Source organism: Macaca thibetana, chromosome 1 (assembly GCF_024542745.1).
Source record: "Macaca thibetana thibetana isolate TM-01 chromosome 1, ASM2454274v1, whole genome shotgun sequence".
Classification (NCBI taxonomy): Eukaryota; Metazoa; Chordata; class Mammalia; order Primates; family Cercopithecidae; genus Macaca; species Macaca thibetana.
The window spans coordinates 97,183,665-97,201,957 of record NC_065578.1 but is presented as its reverse complement, the minus strand read 5'-3'; the positions used below and the strand labels follow the sequence as shown (position 1 = coordinate 97,201,957).

The 18,293-nt window shown below is 34.3% G+C and overlaps 1 protein-coding gene and 1 pseudogene across 4 annotated transcripts in view; one reads left to right on the top strand and one right to left on the bottom strand.

The window, feature by feature from the left end:
• The window catches only part of DPYD (dihydropyrimidine dehydrogenase), an 861,482-nt gene that overhangs the window by 149,835 nt on the left and 693,354 nt on the right, over nucleotides 1–18,293 (top strand). The gene's annotated exons all lie outside the window — the stretch shown is intronic.
• On the bottom strand, nucleotides 11,531–12,588 carry LOC126964369 (zinc finger protein 131-like; annotated as a pseudogene).

Sequence of the window (18,293 nt, the reverse complement as noted above, 5' to 3'; positions counted from 1 at the left end):
TGATCATGGCCCTAGAGCTAGTCAAAGTTAGAGTTGATTCTAGTTGTTCAACTTCTAAATTCTTATTTTTCCATAGAACCAAGTTATTACATAAAGTAAATGGTACTACCAGGCCAAAGTGAAAATAAGGCAGAAAAAAAAGATGCAACCGGGAGTGATAATACTGTACAAAATGCATGCAATGATTTCTTATATACTTGATAAAGATGAAAAATAAATTATTATATAAGTACATTAGCAACTAATGCAAAAAGGGAAACAGAGAACCCATTACAAACATGAATCACTGGATCCATAGAGAAAAATAAACCTGCCCCTGTATAAAAGCTTCATGTGTCATGGTACAATGGAAATTTCTACTGTGGATACTCAAAAAGAGGTTTATATATAGGCAGATACTTTATTTTGTGGTAGTAGTAATTTTGTAGTAGTTTTATTTTGTCTTCTTGTAAATTTCCCACAATAATGTATTTATGTTTACAGTCCTTTTTAAAGTTTAGTCTTTATTTTCCCTGTACTTTCTTCAAATCTAAACTATTGCAGCTTGTAAGTCTCTGTGTGTGTGTGTGTGTGTGTGTGTGTTTGCAAAATTATAGAGAGAATAAGGGCAAATACTTGAATATAACTTCTTAAACTGTTATTGGAAAAATAGATTCTAAATTTTAGATCAATTGCCAGCGTGTAATCAGTTATATGCCTGATTCTTGGATTTAAAAATCCTTGTGAAACCATGTCAAAATTATTGTTTTGTTCAAAATCTAAAAATACTCTTTTAAATGTAGTGTTTTTCTCTCAGGTTGCTTTCAATAGCGCTAATAACTTAAAAATCTCAAATAAATTCCAGATGATTTCTAGACATTATGGCCATATTCCTGGTGAATTTATTTTTAAAACAGAATATTCTGAAAATTAAGATATAAAAAGAATTGTCATAAGGTGGCAGTATGTTTCAATGCTAACCATGAGTATAGAAAGAGAGCTTGTTGAACCAAGTGGTTCCTTAGCTAGTTTGAGCTCTGTATGAAAACTCCCTGTAGATTTTTTTGAGGAAAATTGAGCAGCTATTTCTTAGGTGATAATGTGTGAAATTACCAAAGATACTACTCTTTTGATTTTCATTATTACTTCCTGCTGCAAAAAATAAAACCTTTTCCTTCACCCTATCTGTGCCTATATATAGTGATATAACAATGAAAATAAATGTCTTTGTTATGGTCGTTGATACATTTAAGTGGTAAGTGAGTTTACATGTTTTAAGATGTAACATTTTAGGTTATAGTCCTGTTGAATGTTGTGTAATAGTTATAACTTTGACTTTGGTAGCATTGAATGCAGAAGTATTTTGACAGGATTTAATGAACAGCATTAGTCTATGGAGAAGTAATACAATTTAAACTTTTTAATGAAATAGAGTAAGTTTAATTTCTTGCCTTCACACTCATTAGCTTTGCAAACTTGAGCTAGTTACTTGGGCTGTGGATTTTTTTCTTATTAATAATTTAGAGAGAATATAATGTTTACCACGCAAGGCTGTTGAAGAATTTAATGAGATCATGTTTATGGGTATGCTTTCTAAATTTTGAGATGTTTTCTAATTATTATTATAACCCAATAATATATTCCCTCCCTCCCTCCCTCCCTTCCTCCCTCCCTTCCTTCCTTTTTCTTTTTCTTTTTAATTTGAGACAGGGTCTCACTCTGTTGCCCAGGCTGGAGTTCAGTGGTGCAGTCTTGGCTCACTACAATCTCTGTCTCCCAAGTTCAAGCTGTCCTGCTGCCTGAGCTTCCCTAGTAGCTGGGACTACAGACATATGCCACCATGCCTGGTGGGTAATTTTTGTATTTTCAGTAGAGACGGGGTTGCACCATGTTGGCCAGGCTGGTTTCGAACTCCTGACCTCAGGTGATCTGCCTGCCTAGGCCTCCCAAAGTGCTTGGATTGTAGGCGTGAGCCACTATACCTGTCTCCTATATCTATTTTCTGATGTAATCTTGAGAGAAAAACTTGAGGGTTGTCACTTTTATTTGCCACACCAGAGATTAGTACATAATGGCTACTTCACCACACAGTCAAGCTAGAACAAAAAACCGAAAAGCATGTCTTGTTCATCATCCATCATGTATCAACATTAAAGCAGTTTTAAATTTCCTATCAATATTATATGTGTGGGGGAGGTTACTAGGACCCAGAGGACATGATATCTGTCCTTAAATACCTTTCTGTTTGGCTGAAAAAGCAAAACTAGATACGAAATGGGAAGACCTGTGTTCTAGGGTTAGCTGGCTTTGAAATCTTGAATAGGTCTCTGTGGTTCCGGTCTCTCATTTGTACATTGGACTTGATCATCTGTAAGGTCCCTTCTGGCAGTTTTATCCACAGAATATTTTGTGTTATGAATTTTCTAATAAGTAAACACCATACAGTAGATTTTCAAAGAGAAGAGAAATTAGTGTGGCCTTGAGTATTTTGCAGTCTCTTTGGCTTTATTTGCAAGGAACAGATTTGTAGTTGTTCATAAGTGAATCTATAGTCATTTTCATGACTAAATAATCTTGTCTCTAAGGTAAGTGAAAAAATATACACACATAATATTTAAAAGCCTGGAGTGCATTAATTTTTAAAATTTTAATGTTATAAATGATCTGGGTGAAAAAGTGAAACGTTTAAAATTTTTACAGCTAGGTGTTAGGTAGTAAATAATGAATACTCAGAGAAAAAAAGACATATAGATAAACAGTTATTGCAGTTATTAGTAGTTCCATCATGGTAAATGATATCCACCCTTCCTATAGTATTTTTAGATAATTTCACTTAGAGTACATAAATTTTGTCAAAAAGTTTGAATACTACTTTAATTAAAACTTACATTTGTAGCTTTGAGCCTTTATGAATTCTCAGATACACTTGAAAATGTCTAACCTTGTAATAACAATAGCAACTAATTTTGACAATAAAATCCTAAAGAAAAATATAGTAAGTATACATCAAAAATAATTTCCATAAGAAAATTTTAAGCATGTTTCCTATTTTTGTTGTACTCCAGATTTACATCACACACAGACTGCCTAACACAAAGGAAGGAAAATGCTTCAATACTCTGCCTCTGCCTGGAGGACTTACACTTTTGTTCATGAGGAAACTGAGTATCAGTTTCTCTATCTTTTTCTAGATTGTCTGGGCAAAACAGAGGACTTTTTCCTGAGTCTCCACTACTTCTTCTTCTACATGCAGGCAGATATTGAAAAGCGTAGAAAAACTAGAGAGATGGGAAAATAATCCAATCATAAAACCTTTTTAGGAGGATCACCTCAAAAAATAAAGACTTGCAGGTTGTGTGATGCAGATGCAGTAGTAGCAGTGCCTGCAACTACTGCCCACTATCTTCTAACATCCTGGAGCATACCAAAAAATATTAACCTTTGTGATAACTTCAGAGATGTGGACACATCTTGGCATAATTTTAGGACTTCAGCACAGTTCATGAAAGCATGACTTCTTTGAAAAAGGAGCAAAATACAGATTGAGATAAAACAAAGGAAAGAGAGAAGACAGAATTAAGAATCTAAAAACATTAAACTCCACTTTGCAGGCATTCATGAATAGAATTATAGCTAAAGAAAAATACAATCGCTGGTAAAATGAAAAAGAATAAATTTGATCAGCTCTTGACAATGCAGATGAAAATCATAAAGCTTAAAATTATGTGAGACACTCTGTTGTGCTATCAAATGCTACATCTTATTCATTGTAACTATATTTTTGTAACCATTAACCATCCCCACCTTTCCCCACCTACTTTCCCTCCCAACCTTATCAAACATCACATGTAGCCTATAAATACATACACCTAATATGCACCCACCATAAATACAAATGAAAAAATTAACAGAAAATGAAACAAATCATAGAAAAATATTTTTAAAAATTCTAAATGTTAAGTAAGATACAATAATGTGAAAAAAAACTCAGTAATATTCAGGATAAATGATGACCCAATGTGGGATTTCTTGAATTCAGTCAAAAACTGTTTGCATTCTAGCTATGGTATCATTCAATGTTCTGGAAACACAGCAATAAACAAAGCAAACATTACACCTGCTCTCACAAAGATGACATCCTGAGGAGGGAGACAGATTATAAACATTAGGACACAAGAATATATATAATATGTTGGGAGATGATAACATATTGAGTAAAAACAGAGCAGAGCAAAGAATCGAGAGTAGGGCAGCAGAAATAGGTATACCCCACAGAGAAAGTTAAATAAGTATAACCAATAATCGGAGATGTCATAGGAGAGTTTTTTCTTTACCTGCATGTATAACTCCAAATGATTTATTTTCCGAGTTTACTATTATCTAGTCAAGTTATTATACTACAACAATTAAGAAAAGTCCTGCCAATAAATATGTAGGCTAAAGGGACAAAGAGCAGGGGGGGGAAATTTAGGTGGCTTCACCTATTCACTTCCATATATCAGAAGATAATATAGAAATTTTGTCTGTGGAATTTTAAAAGAAATTATGTTGTGGGCTGACAGTTTTATGTAGAGGCAAGGTAGTTAATGTATGCTGGTGTATAAATATATTCTTAGACACTCAGGGGTTCAGAAAATATACCATTTATCTAACCTATTAGGAAAAAAAACCTGATAAATATTTTACACTTGAATGGAAAACAATTTAGAAATTGAGAGTATGGTTTAAAATTCTTTTGTACAAGTGAATATAAAAGACAAATATTTTTAAAATAGTAGATAATAATATGAGTATGGCAATATAATGATGATAATCTGCATGTAAACCCCAGACTATCAAAATGAAGACTGAGTAACTGTGGATTAGGGAAATGAAAGACAGTAAATATGTGCTAAATATCTCGCATCAAAGTTAACATCTACAATTCTAATCTTATCTGACCATGAGAAAAAGATGCTAATTTATTCCTCTAATTAAAAGACAAAAAGAACACCTAGAAAATTTAAAAGCAAGGTATGTGCCTTGTAAGACATTGGGGAGACAGATAAAGAAAAATGTTACACACCAATTGACATAGCACTTATAATGTGAAAACTACTGGAAAGAATGCTTGCTAGAAAACTGGTGATAGTGAGAGATATAGCAGTAGGCAAGTCAGCAAAAATTATGGTTATCAAATAAAAAATAAAAAAAAAGTTTATCAAATAAAAAATAAAAAAATGAAAAACTGGTAATTTAGTCAAGTATTGGCTTTTTGAAAACTGTTTTTTTGAATTGGGTTTTTGATTTAGTTTTTGATTTAGTTTTTTGAAAGTGCAAATCAATTATCCAATTATTCACACAGGACAAGCCAAATGAATAAAAGTAAATGATATGAAATACAAATTCAAAGCATTAGGAATGAGGAGCAGATCTATCCAGAGATGGCAAAAAAAAAAAAAAAAAAAAAAAAAAGGTTATAGCCTTTCTAGACTACTAAAATTTTGAAATATCTGTAAGTCTGTTAGGAAAATATAAGTGAATTCTAAATTATACTTAGATTAGATGAATTCAGTGAATTGGAAAGCATAACCAAACGTATAACCATGGAGGAAATAGGAAGGAGAAAAAAAAAGAGAAAATGAAAAAAAGTCTAACTACAGAAGAGTTGCTATACTAATATACTGTTTCATAGGTGATCTTTGCCAGTCCTAAAGAGTAACAGTTACCAGTTATAATTAATAATTCCTTTGTTATTTAAATATTTCTGGAATATGGGAAAACATGAGATTTATAATTTATTCTAAAAACACTCAATAACAACACTTGAATAAAATAGCACAAAAGGAACATTAAAATTGAGCTTACTTACATTAATAAAAAGTTTAAATCAAATTAGCAAATCATATCTAGCAGTATATTAAAAGAATAATAGTAGTCAGAGATGATATTCAAAATGTTTAGAAGCAGGTTAAGTATAAGTATTCATTAGTTCATGTGCATATATATATATATATATCTTATAACTTTTTGTATAGTTATATGGTTATATACTTACATATATTAATACATGTATATGTACATGTATGTGTGTATATATATGCCATACTTATATAACTATATATAGTATAACTAAAAATATGTATTTCATTGCTGATTATGTGCCAGGAGCTGTTCTAAGCCCCCTGAATATATTAACCCACTTAATCTTCTCAAAAACCAAACTAGTAAGTGTTATTATTGGCCACATTTTAATAATCTAAAAGTAAAATACATACAGGTTAAGGAAGTGCAAAAAAATCACAATTATAAAATTTAATTTTAATTAAATATTTGAAAAATAAAGCTAATGAGTGAGTCATTAAGATATTAGTCTTTAAGATAAAACATTTTAGAAAGCTACAAATTTAACAGTTCTAAAAATAAAGTTTAATGGAGCAGAACCAAAAACCTATATTATTTTATGTATTATAAAATTATAAAGGGAAACTATAAGGGACATAATCTGACAGATAGTGATGATTATAAAGATTGTTTCTTACATAATTGTTGATAATAGCAATATAGAAAGTGACAATTCATGTGTCCAACATAGGAGTCTGTTTAATTTTCATAATGCTATAAAATGTAATAATAAGTAGCCATTAAAAATTGTGACATAACATTTATTTTTATCGACATAGAAAAATGTCTTAAATGCAAAAAAAGGTTTAAAAAAGTGTAAGTTGAGTGTTTTGTAATATATATGTTTGCGTATGTGCTTATAGGCTTCAAAAATTAGAAAAAGTGTACACCCAAATTATCTGTGTGGCAATTAAAAGTGATTTTTGTTATTAACTGATCATCTTTTTCTATGTGTTTTTCTGTCTTAGAATATCCCATAAGATATATTATTTTCAGGATAACAATATTATGTAAATTTTTTCCTAATTTTAAGCTTTACTTTAAAAATGTAAATAACTCCCAATATTTAATAGGTAAAGAAAATAGTGTATTAGGTTATGTGTTTGTTATATTTTATTTTCCAAATAATACTGATTAAAAATATTTACACACCTCCTTTTAAGTTCACAGTTTAGCACTCTTATTTGTATGGCTTTAAAAGTTATAGCACAAAATTATTGCATTAAGGATCAGAGGAAAAGATTTCATTCAAAACAAAGCCTGATAATTATATAAATGTTTTTCTCTTTACTTTATTTTAAATACATAAAGTTTTAAATGATACTCATGGTTTTTTTTTTTATCTGGTGGTAAAATACCAGTGCAACTTTTAATCAAAATAAAGTTTACCACAGATGTAAATGAATTTTCCCAATTGAAAATGACTCTTCAGCTGCCGTTAAATAAAATTTCTCAACCTATCTTAGGTGAAAAAGAACTGATGGTTGTCATTATAAGCAAAAATATAAAGTATTATAGCATTGTCTACATTGTTCCTTACAACATAAACTTAAAAAAAATTTTTTTTATTATACTTTAAGTTCTAGGGTACATGAGCACAACGTGCAGGTTTGTTACATATGTATACATGTGCCATGTCGGTGTGCTGCACCCATTAACTCGTCATTTACATTAGGTATATCTGCTAATGCTATCCCTCCCCTCCCCCCTCCCCAAAATAGGCCCCGGTGTGTGTTGGTTCCCCTTCCTGTGTCCAAGTGATCTCCTTGTTCAATTCCCACCTATGAATGAGAACATGCAGTGTTTGGTTTTCTGTTCTTGCGATAGTTGAGAATGATGGTTTCCAGCTGCATTCATGTCCCTACAAAGGACACGAAGTTATCCTTTTTTATGACTGCATAGTATTCCATGGTGTATATGTGCCACATTTTCTTAATCCAGTCTGTCACTGATGGACATTTGGGTTGATTCCAAGTCTTTGCTATTGTGAATAGTGCTGCAATAATACATATGTTTGCACAATACACACACATATATAATCATTTGGGAATATACCCAAAGGTTTATAAATCATGCTGCTATAAGGACACATGCACACATATGTATGTGTATGACATGCACACATATGTATTTGTATGTGTCTTTATAGCAGCATGATTTATAATCCTTTGGGTATATACTCAGTAATGGGATGACTGGGTCAAATGGTATTTCTAGTTCTAGATTCTTGAGGAATCACCACACTGTCTTACACAATGGTTGAACTAGTTTAGAGTCCCACCAACAGTGTAAAAGTGTTCCTGTTTCTCCACGTCTTCTCCAGCACCTGTAGTTTCCTGGTTTTTTAATGATTGCCATTCTAACTGGTGTGAGATGGTATCTCATTGTGGTTTTGATTTGCATTTCTCTGATGGCCAGTGATGATGAGCATTTTTTCATGTGTCTGTTGGCTGTATGAATGTCTTCTTTTGAGAAGTGTCTGTTCATATCCTTTGCCCACTTTTTGATGGGGTTGTTTGTTTTTTTCTTGTAAATTTGTTTGAGTTCTTTGTAGGTTCTGGATATTAGCCCTTTGTCAGATGAGTAGATTGCAAAAATTTTCTCCCATTCTGTAGGTTGCCTCTTCACTCTGATGGTAGTTTCTTTTGGTGTGCAGAAGCTCTTTAGTTTAATTAGATCCCATTTGTCTATTTTAGCTTTTGTTGCCATTGCTTTTGCTGTTTTAGTCATGAAGTCCTTGCCCATTCCTATGTCCTGAATGGTATTACCCCGGTTTTCTTCTAGGGTTTTTATGGTTTTAGGTCTAACATTTAAGTCTCGAATCCATCTTGAATTAATTTTTGTATAAGATGTAAGGAAGCGATCCAGTTTCAGTTTTCTACATATGGCTAGACAGTTTTCCCAGCACCGTTTATTAAATAGGGAATCCTTTCCCCATTTCTTGTTTTTGTCAGGTTTGTCAAAGATCAGATGGCTGTAGATGTGTGGTATTATTTCTGAGGGCTCTGTTCTGTTCCATTGGTCTGTATCTCTGTTTTGGTACCAGTACCATACTGATTTGGTTACTGTAGCCTTGTAGTATAGTTTGAAGTCAGGTAGCGTAATGCCTCCAGCATTGTTCTTTTGGCTTAGTATTGACTTGGCTATGTGGGCTCTTTTTTGGTTCCATATGAACTTTAAAGTTGTTTTTTCCAATTCTGTGAGGACAGTCATTGGTAGCTTAATGGGGATGGCATTGAATCTACAAATTACCTTGGGCAGTATGGCCATTTTCACAATATTGATTCTTCCTATCCATGAGCATGGTTCTTCCATTTGTTTGCGTCCTCTTTTATTTCACTGGGCAGTGGTTTATAGTTCTCCTTGTGATTTTTGCACATTGATTTTGTATCCTGAGACTTTGCTGAAGTTGCTTATCAGCTTAAGGAGATTTCGGGCTGAGATCATGGGGTTTTCTAATACAATCATGTCATCTGCAAACAAGGACAGTTTGACTTCCTCTTTTCCTAATTGAATACCCTTTATTTCTTTCTCCTGCCTGATTGCCCTGGCAAGCACTTCCAACACTATGTTGAATAGGAGTGGTGAGAGAGGTCATCCCTGTCTTATGCCAGTTTTCAAAGGGAATGCTTCCGGGTTTTGCCCAGTCAGTATGATATTGGCTATGGGTTTGTCATAAATACCTCTTATTATTTTGAGATACATTCCATCAATACCAAATTTATTGAGAGATTTTAGCATGAAGGGCTGTTGAATTTTGTCATAGGCCTTTTCTGCATCTATTGAGATAATCATGTGGTTTTTGTCTTTGGTTCTGTTTATATGCTGGATTACGTTTATTGATTTGCGTATATTGAGCCAGCCTTGCATCCTAGGGATGAAACCCACTTGATCATGGTGGATAAGCTTTTTGATGTGCTGCTGGATTCGGTTTGCCAGTATTTTTTTGAGGATTTTTGCATCAATGTTCATCAGGGATATTAGTCTAAAATTCTCTTTTTTTGTTGTGTCTCTGTCAGGCTTTGGTATCAGGATGACGTTGGCCTCATAAAGTGAGTTAGGGAGGATTCCCTCTTTTTCTATTGATTGGAATAGTTTCAGGAGGAATGGTACCAGCTCCTCCTTGTACCTCTGGTAGAATTCGGCTGTGAATCTGTTTGGTCCTGGACTTTTTTTGGTTGGTAGGCTATTAATTATTGGCTGAATTTCATAGCCTGTTATTGGTCTATTCAGGGATTCAACTTCTTCCTGGTTTAGTCTTGGGAGAGTGTATGTGTCCAGGAATTTATCCATTTCTTCTATGTTTTTCTAGTTTATTTGCATAGAGGTGTTTATAGTATTCTCTGATGGTAGTTTATATTTCTATGGGGTCGGTGGTGATATCCCTTTTATCCTTTTTTATTGTGTCTATTTGATTCTTCTCTCTTTTCTTCTTTATTAGTCTGGCTAGCAGTCTATCAATTTTGTTGGTCTTTTCAAAAAACCAGCTCCTGGATTCATTGATTTTTTGAAGGCTTTTTTTGTGTCTCTATCTCCTTCAGTTCTGCTCTTAGTTATTTCTTGCCTTCTGCTAGCTTTTGAATGTGTTTGCTCTTGCTCTCCAGTTCTTTTAATTGTCATGTTAGGTTGTCAATTTTAGATCTTTCCTGCTTTCTCTTGTGGGCATTTAGTGCTATAAATTTCCCTCACATACTGCTTTAAATGTGTCCCAGAGATTCTGGTATGTTGTATCTTTGTTCTCATTGGTTTCAGAGAACATCTTTATTTCTGCCTTCATTTCGTTATGTACCCAGTAGTCATTCAGGAGCAGGTTGTTCAGTTTCCATGTAGTAGAGCGGTTTTGAATGAGTTTCTTAATCCTGGGTTCTAGTTTGATTGCACTGTGGTCTGAGAGACAGTTTGTTATAATTTCTGTTCTTGTACATTTGCTGAGGAGTGCTTTACTTCCAACTATGTGGTCAGTTTTGGAGTAAGTGTGATGTGGTGCTGAGAAGAATGTTTATTCTACAACATAAACTTTTAAAGAACCAGAGATGCTTTATAGAACTTATTTGATTTGGAAAAGGCACAGGGGTTTGTATTTTTGTTTAACATTCTAGAAATTTTGCCTCCACCACTCTTTCTGTTGCAGAGATGTCATCTCTGACTACTGGGATCGACAGGAACATTTTTTCAAACTAAAGAAATCCGGAAGCCAAAATTTAACCATGCATTAACAATGCAGTTTTCATGATGCAGCCTTGTGTTTCCTATATATTCAATTTTCTAACATGCACTTGAATACATAAAGCTGCATTCTAATGATTTAAGTTTGACTTTACAGTATGGGAAAATTTGAGAATGGACATGACCTGGGGAAGAGAAAAGGGAGAACTTTGACCACAGTGAAAGTAGATACATTCGTACCCATCTATATAAGAAGAATATAATCCATTTAGGTTTCTAGTAATATACTTCTCAAAATTCCCCTTCAGTTATGGAAAAATCTCCTCCTCTGTGGCATTAATTGGGTGGAGGGGAAGCAATTTGTTTTAGCAGAAACAGTTGAGCACACCAGGAAATAGCTTAACATTGGTCCATTTGCCTCTTAGCTTAAGGACAGTCATAGTGCCCATAATCCATTCAAAACTCCGACAGGTAAATGAAAAAAATATATTCATGTGTTACTTCATTCTAAAAGCACCATAGCTGTTCTGTCCTCATTCTCTGCCTTTTCACTTCAGAATCCACTGTTGGCTTAGTCTGTAAATCCTCAGTATCTTCGTGATCTTCTCTGGCAGCCTCAGCAGTATCTGTTTTGCTAGGCTTGCTCTCCTCTTGGTTCATGATTTCTGGGGTCACATGGTCCAAATCTGCTTCTAGAAGAGCAGTTTGTACTTCCACTGGCATCTGATTTACCTGTTCACCATGCAGCTCCTCTACATGTACCTTCTTCAGTCTTCTTCAGTTTAGTTCCGACCTTCTGCAGTCTGAATTTGACCCACTTCTAGATAACTCACTTGGACCTGCTCTGAAAGCTCACTCATGTGTGAACGATGTACCTAGCTGTCCTGAAGCAGATCTGGATGGACTTGTTCCACAGTCACTTGTGCTGAATCCATCTGGACCTGAAGCAATGGTAGCACATGTACCTTCCCAACTTGTTCCATAATAGTCACTGATGTTACAGGTTCAGTTTGCACACCTGCTTCTTCTGAAAGAACTTCTTCTGTTACTAGATGCTCTGAAATATTTGAGTATCACTAAGATGTTTCCTTAATTCATTTTGTTGCATAAATCACAAGTCACATAAAGTACAATGGTTGGGTTTATGTCTAGTGTGTATTATCAAGTGATATTTGAACTGGTCCTAGCTGTTAAATACACTGTCACAGACCTGGCATTCATAGAGCTTCTTCCTTTTTTTTTTTGCCCCTACTCCAGTTTGGCATGCAATGAGGTGACCTTTGAGGATGGTATTTCTAGCAAATCATTAATGATGATTTAGACAGTCAAAACGTTTTTCACTTGTGTGTTTTCAATAATGTTCTTTAAAATGTTCAAAATGGTCAAACTGTTTCCCACAGTACTGATATACATGAATTTTTTTCCTAGTTCTTTCCCAGTTACTAACTTCTTCAAGGTGGTACAATTTAGGTGCTGTTTCCATGTGCTCTCCCGAAGATACTTTTTATTGCTTATTTCGCACTTGAAACTCTCAGTAGAGTGTGATTTCATGTGTCCCTTAAAATGGCAAAGCAATATAAATGTGGCTGTTGAGCATGGCCTTTACATGCTGTGGACATGCCCAGGCACCTGACCTGGGAGGAGGAGTAAGGCGTAGGTACTGTACCTCTACAGTTGGTCTGATTTGCACTTTTGGCGGCTAAATCAAATGCTCATTTTACTTAGTAACATTGCCGCAGCCTGTAACAGAACTCTCAATATCATAAAGGAAGAGATAAGAGCCATTTCAAACAGTGAGAGAGAGACAAAAAATGATGTCTGGGGTGTTTAACCAGCCTGGTTAGAGTGGTTAAAACTCCATGATGGGAAACAGAGCCTTTTACTCACAGGAAAGAGAGAGAGGTGGCAGTGTTTTGGAAAAGAGGCAGATCCTGCAGTTGTGCTTTCACGCTCACCTTCCAGGATCCTGGATGAACCCTCAGTTGAAACAAGAAAAGTTCTCTTATCCCCCCTCACAGGGTGTGCAGTGGTGATGTGGCTCACTTTTTTGTTGTCCCAAAGCTCAAACCCCTAGAGGAAGCATGCATTTGGGCAGGTAGTGGGGAATGTGGACCCCACGGCAGCATCTAGGGTTGAGTGTTTACAGCTCCCGAAGCCCCAGTGAACGTGTTAGTGTGCTCTTTCAGCTTATGTGTCCACAGGGGGCTTGTGTTAATCAGCCCACTTAGACTTTCTGCCTTATCAGGAAAGAAGGCTTTCTTTCTGTATCCTGGGTTCTTGCCTTAGTGTACTGAAAAAATCAGATTATACGTGGGTTTGGAAGATGGGTGCAAAGTTTTTAATTGAGTGGTGGAAGTAGCTGTCAGCAGATGGATGGGGAGCCGGAAGGGGGATGGAGTAGGAAGGTGGTCTTCCCCTGGAGTCAGGCAGTTCAGTGGGCTCAGTGGCTAGGCTCTTCTCTGACCACCCTCGGCCAAATTCCATGTCATCTGCATCGTTCTGCCATCAATGGCAAACATAGCATCTGTTGGTGTGCTTTTCTGCTGGTGTGTTCCTCTTAATGTCCAGCTGCCTGTGTCTGGGTGCCTGCTAGTGTCTCAGAGTTTTTATAGGCACAGGATGGGGGGCCTGGTGGGCCAGAGTAGTCTTGGAAAATGGAACATTTGGGCGCGAAAACAGAAGTGCTGTTCTCACTTAGGTCCGTGGGCACAGGCCCGAGGGTGGACCCTCACCAGGGACAACGCCATTCTGTAACCAGCACTTCCCTGCCCTTTTCCTGTATCATTAGTAAATATGAATTAAACTTATTTACTAGTATCCTAATATGTCTTGTGGAAATAAGCTCAGAGGAAATATATATTCACGATTAAGAGTGTTGGAATTAAACTTCTCAGACTGAAATTTTACTTGAACCACTTTCTGACTCAGTTGTCTCATTTGTGCAATCAGTTGATAAATGGCATTAGCCTCCCAGGATTGATGTAAGAATACATAAGTTGCCCTATTGAAAATTAGCAGGGTGTAGGCATTGTAAGAACTCAATGTTTATTTCAGAGACCATTGTTAGAGATAGAATAAAACTTCTCACATTTCTTCCTTAGGGCTCTAAAAAAGTTAGTTCAAAACAAATTTTAAATTTCTTAGCTAGTTAATTATTTAGACTTCTGATTTTCTAGAGGCCATCAAAAATCATAGAGGCCATGGAAAAATCATCTGCACCGAGCTCTGTCAGAGACCATCCATCATCTTCAGAAATCTGACTTTTCAACTTTTCAACTTTATCTCTTTTAGAAGAAATATTTCTATTCTTTGTAAGTTTACTTTTAAGCTATGCCTTCAATCAAACTATTTTACCTCCTTCAGCACCTTGTTTCCTCACATACATGTTTGTATGTTGTTGTTGTTGTTGTTATTCTAGTCTCCATTCTCTACTTACCAGTTTTCCTCCATTCATAAGCATGTGTGGGATTCTTCTATACTGAATATGCTTTGGCTCAACTTTGCTGTTCTCCCTAGTTATCATTCTACTTATCTTCTTTCTTTCACAAGTCAGCCTATTTTGAACAAATTTGCACGTGAAAACAATGCATCTGTTTCCTCATCAAATGCTTCCTTCTAACCCATGAAATTACACTTCTGCCTTCAATGTAATCTATTGAAATTTTACTTTTATGGATGATCGAGGAGTTCTCCAAATTCAAGTAGCTTCTCTACAGTTCTCTGTGGAGACAAGATAGGATGAGAGGTGGAATACTGCTGTTGTTAACTGAGCAGTCTGGATAGCTAACTTTTCCTTTAATAAAAGAAAGAAAGAAGTACAATTTCTGAGTTCTTTAAGGTCAAACGTGGATTTGACTTGTCCCCCGCTGTATCCTTATGACCTTGTGCAGTGCCTAAGACTATGGAGGACACTCAAGAAGTAGTTACTGAATACAGAGCATGCTGAGTGGCAAAATTGAGAAAATCTTGTCTTATTTTCTCCATTTCCCTTGTATTCCCTGATGAGAATGAGGAAGCAAGAGAGTAGTTTAGAGAGATAAAAACATTTAAATCAATATCATTGGAAAAAGTAAGAGGACTTTGATAAATAAAGATTTTTATTTTTGTATAATACAATAAAGAATACAAGAAAGAATACTAAAAATAATTACCTTTCACTTATTTTTCTACTTACTAGATTTTATAGTCTTTTTGTTTTATTAAGAAATGGAAATAAGTTGAGCACAAGAAAAGACCTTATAGCAGATAATATTTTATAATATAAAATGTTTTGTAAGATAAAACAAAAGGTGCTTAAAATTATTAGACTATGTAATCAAGCACACAAGTTATTCATTTTAAAACAGCAATGGCTTTTTTCCTTATTCATTAAATATGAATGTTTTTGTAATTATTTAGAAAATCTGTGGAGCTAATGTACTGTCTACGCATTGACAGATGAAGTCAGAAACATTCCTAATCCCCAAATATGGGTTATATGATTAGTTTTAAGGAAGATTAATGCATTCATCTAACTGTTTTGAATCAAACAGATGTAAGAGAATATGATGCCATATACAATTATTCAGAATCATACCATGATTTAATTTTCTTTCTTTAGAATGTGTGCTTTTAAATAAGATATACTGCTTTACAGTGACAATATACTTTTTTGTTAATTGCATCTCCTTTATTTATTTGAAATAAATGTGTATGCATGTCTTTTTGTGCACATATATGCATGTCTCTATAGGATATATTACTAGAGATCAATTTCTGGTTAAAAAGGCAGACGTATTTTTTACTAGAAATGTGAAATAGCTCTTTAAAGTTGATGCAGCCGCTAACAGTATATTAAAATACTTATTTCTCATTTACTTTCCAACACTAATATTTTTCTTTTTTCTTTTTAATTGAGACGGAGTCTCGTTCTATCACCTTGACTGGCGTGCAGCTCACTGCAACCTCTACCCCCTGGGTTCAAGTGATTCTCGTGCCTCAGCCTCCTGAGTAGCTGGGAGTACAGGTGCGTGCTACCACGCCCAGGGAATTTTTTTGTGTATTTTTAGTAGAGGCAAGGTTTCACCAGCTGGCCTGGAACTCCTGACCTCCGGAGATCTGCCCGCCTCAGCCCCCCAAAGTGCTGGGAATACAGATATGAGCCACTGTGCCCAGCCTATTTTTCTTTTTAATGTTAGCAAATTTCATGTGAGAAAATGTACATTTTGATTTAATTTCCTTAAATACTAGATTACACATTTTTTCATATGTTGGATGAACATTTGAATTTTTTCACAATGATCAGTTTATAATACTTATGATATTGTCTATTTTAGCTACATACTCACAAACATCCTGAGTATGTGTGTGCACATGCATATCATTTTTAGATTATAATAAGATATATTAAGGAGCTAGTGAATGTTAAAAAATAAAATATTTGAAAGAGACTTGTGCAGCAAATAAATTGTTACAATGAAATGTTTTATTTGCAAGAGGATTATGAAGTTTCCCAGTTTAATGAAATAAAAGTAATTGTTGTATTATCTAGTCAGCCTATATGGAATCTATATCAAAAAGCACTTATGCAAACTTAGTATGTTTTCTAGTTACTCAAAACAGTTTGTTCTCCTGTACAGTGTTAATCACTACAATTATTAATATCTTTATATTCCAAACAGTTTTTCTCATTTACGTGCAGAGCATTCACTATTCAAATGTTTTTTCCCTTTTCTTATTTGGAAAATCTTGGCACTCATAGAAAAAAAAAACATATGGAAAAGTTTTTTAAAAGGCTTTGAGTTTTGTTATTGAATTAATTTATTGAAAAACATTGGGCATTTCTTTGTTTACATAACTTAAGTCAGAACATCTTATTTATTTCTAACAGCTAAAATCAGTATGTGCTGTCATATATCATATCCCTATAAAGTGGCCAAATTTGTGTTTTAATTAAATAACAGACTTTTATGAATTAATTGTTGAGAAGGTAAAGTCCTACTGATAATAATCTTTACAGCAAACAACTAGGACTTGTGAGCTTCGAACTTAGGTAGGTCGCAGTTTAGTTGTGGATGCACAGCATGAACGTATTAATAAGCACTGGCCCTTTGCATTTGCAGTTCCTTCTGCCAAAATGTCCTTCCTCTCAGATCTTTCATTGAATGACTTTTTAATATCATTCAGGCTTAGTGTAAATAGTGGCGTCCTATGCAAAAACCTCACTACCTAATCTAAACGATCTCTGCTTCTATAAATCAATCACCAAGTTTTTTGTTCATTTCACAGCACAATCAGAGGTGAAATCATCTCGATTATTCATTTGTTCACTAATTTGTTCCCATGTCCTCACACCTTGTATTCCCACCCTAAATGGTAGTTCCGAAGTGGAAGGATAACTTCTTTTACTTGTTTCCTATAATTTTCTGTTTTATTTCTTTGGATAGTGATTTTAAAAATAATTTATGGAGATAATGTTTGCAAATGTTTAAGCTGTTGTACAGGTAGAATAAACAGCTAATATGTTCAAGGTTGATAATACATGTATTTATATTTTAACAGAAATATTTCTAAATCAACTTCACATTTGACTTTGAAATATTTTCCACGAAATATTTTGAGGACTAGATTTGAAATCTTGTCCTACTCTTTGAAAATGTTTAGAGCAAAACAAAACTGTTTTTCTAATCTAAAAAATGAAGTGTTTTAACCACCACAAATATTCTTATAAATATTTAAAATGAAATCATTATATAATGACAAATGTTTTCCAGCATGATATGTTAAATGGTTTTTTATAACTCAAATACGTGATAGAGATTATTCTCTGTTTGAAAAATGTTAAAAATAGTGTCTTTTCAAGGTAAAGAAGGAGCCTGTTACCACCTTGTTGACTATTGCTTTTCCATTGCCTTAGAAAAATTTGTATAATTGTATCCAGCTCTTGTATTCTTTGGGAATGAAAATCATTATGCCAAATAATACTTTATTCCTTCCAAAATGTCCTATTCCTTTCTGCAGAAAACTGCTACTTAATGGAAATCTAGGCAAAACCAGCAATTTCTAAATAGTTTGTAAGAATCTGGGATATTCTGTCAATAGAAAGATGATTAGTTATAGGAAGGCCTCTTATAAGCTATATCTTAGCAAATGCTTTTCTTTTTGTAATCTCATATGAAAAACCAAATGAAATTTTCACTCTTAAAATTTAATACTCTTGAGTTTTTTGTGTGTTTTTCTCTTTACTTTGTGGAGATTTTGTGATTATATCGTGGTTAACATTATAA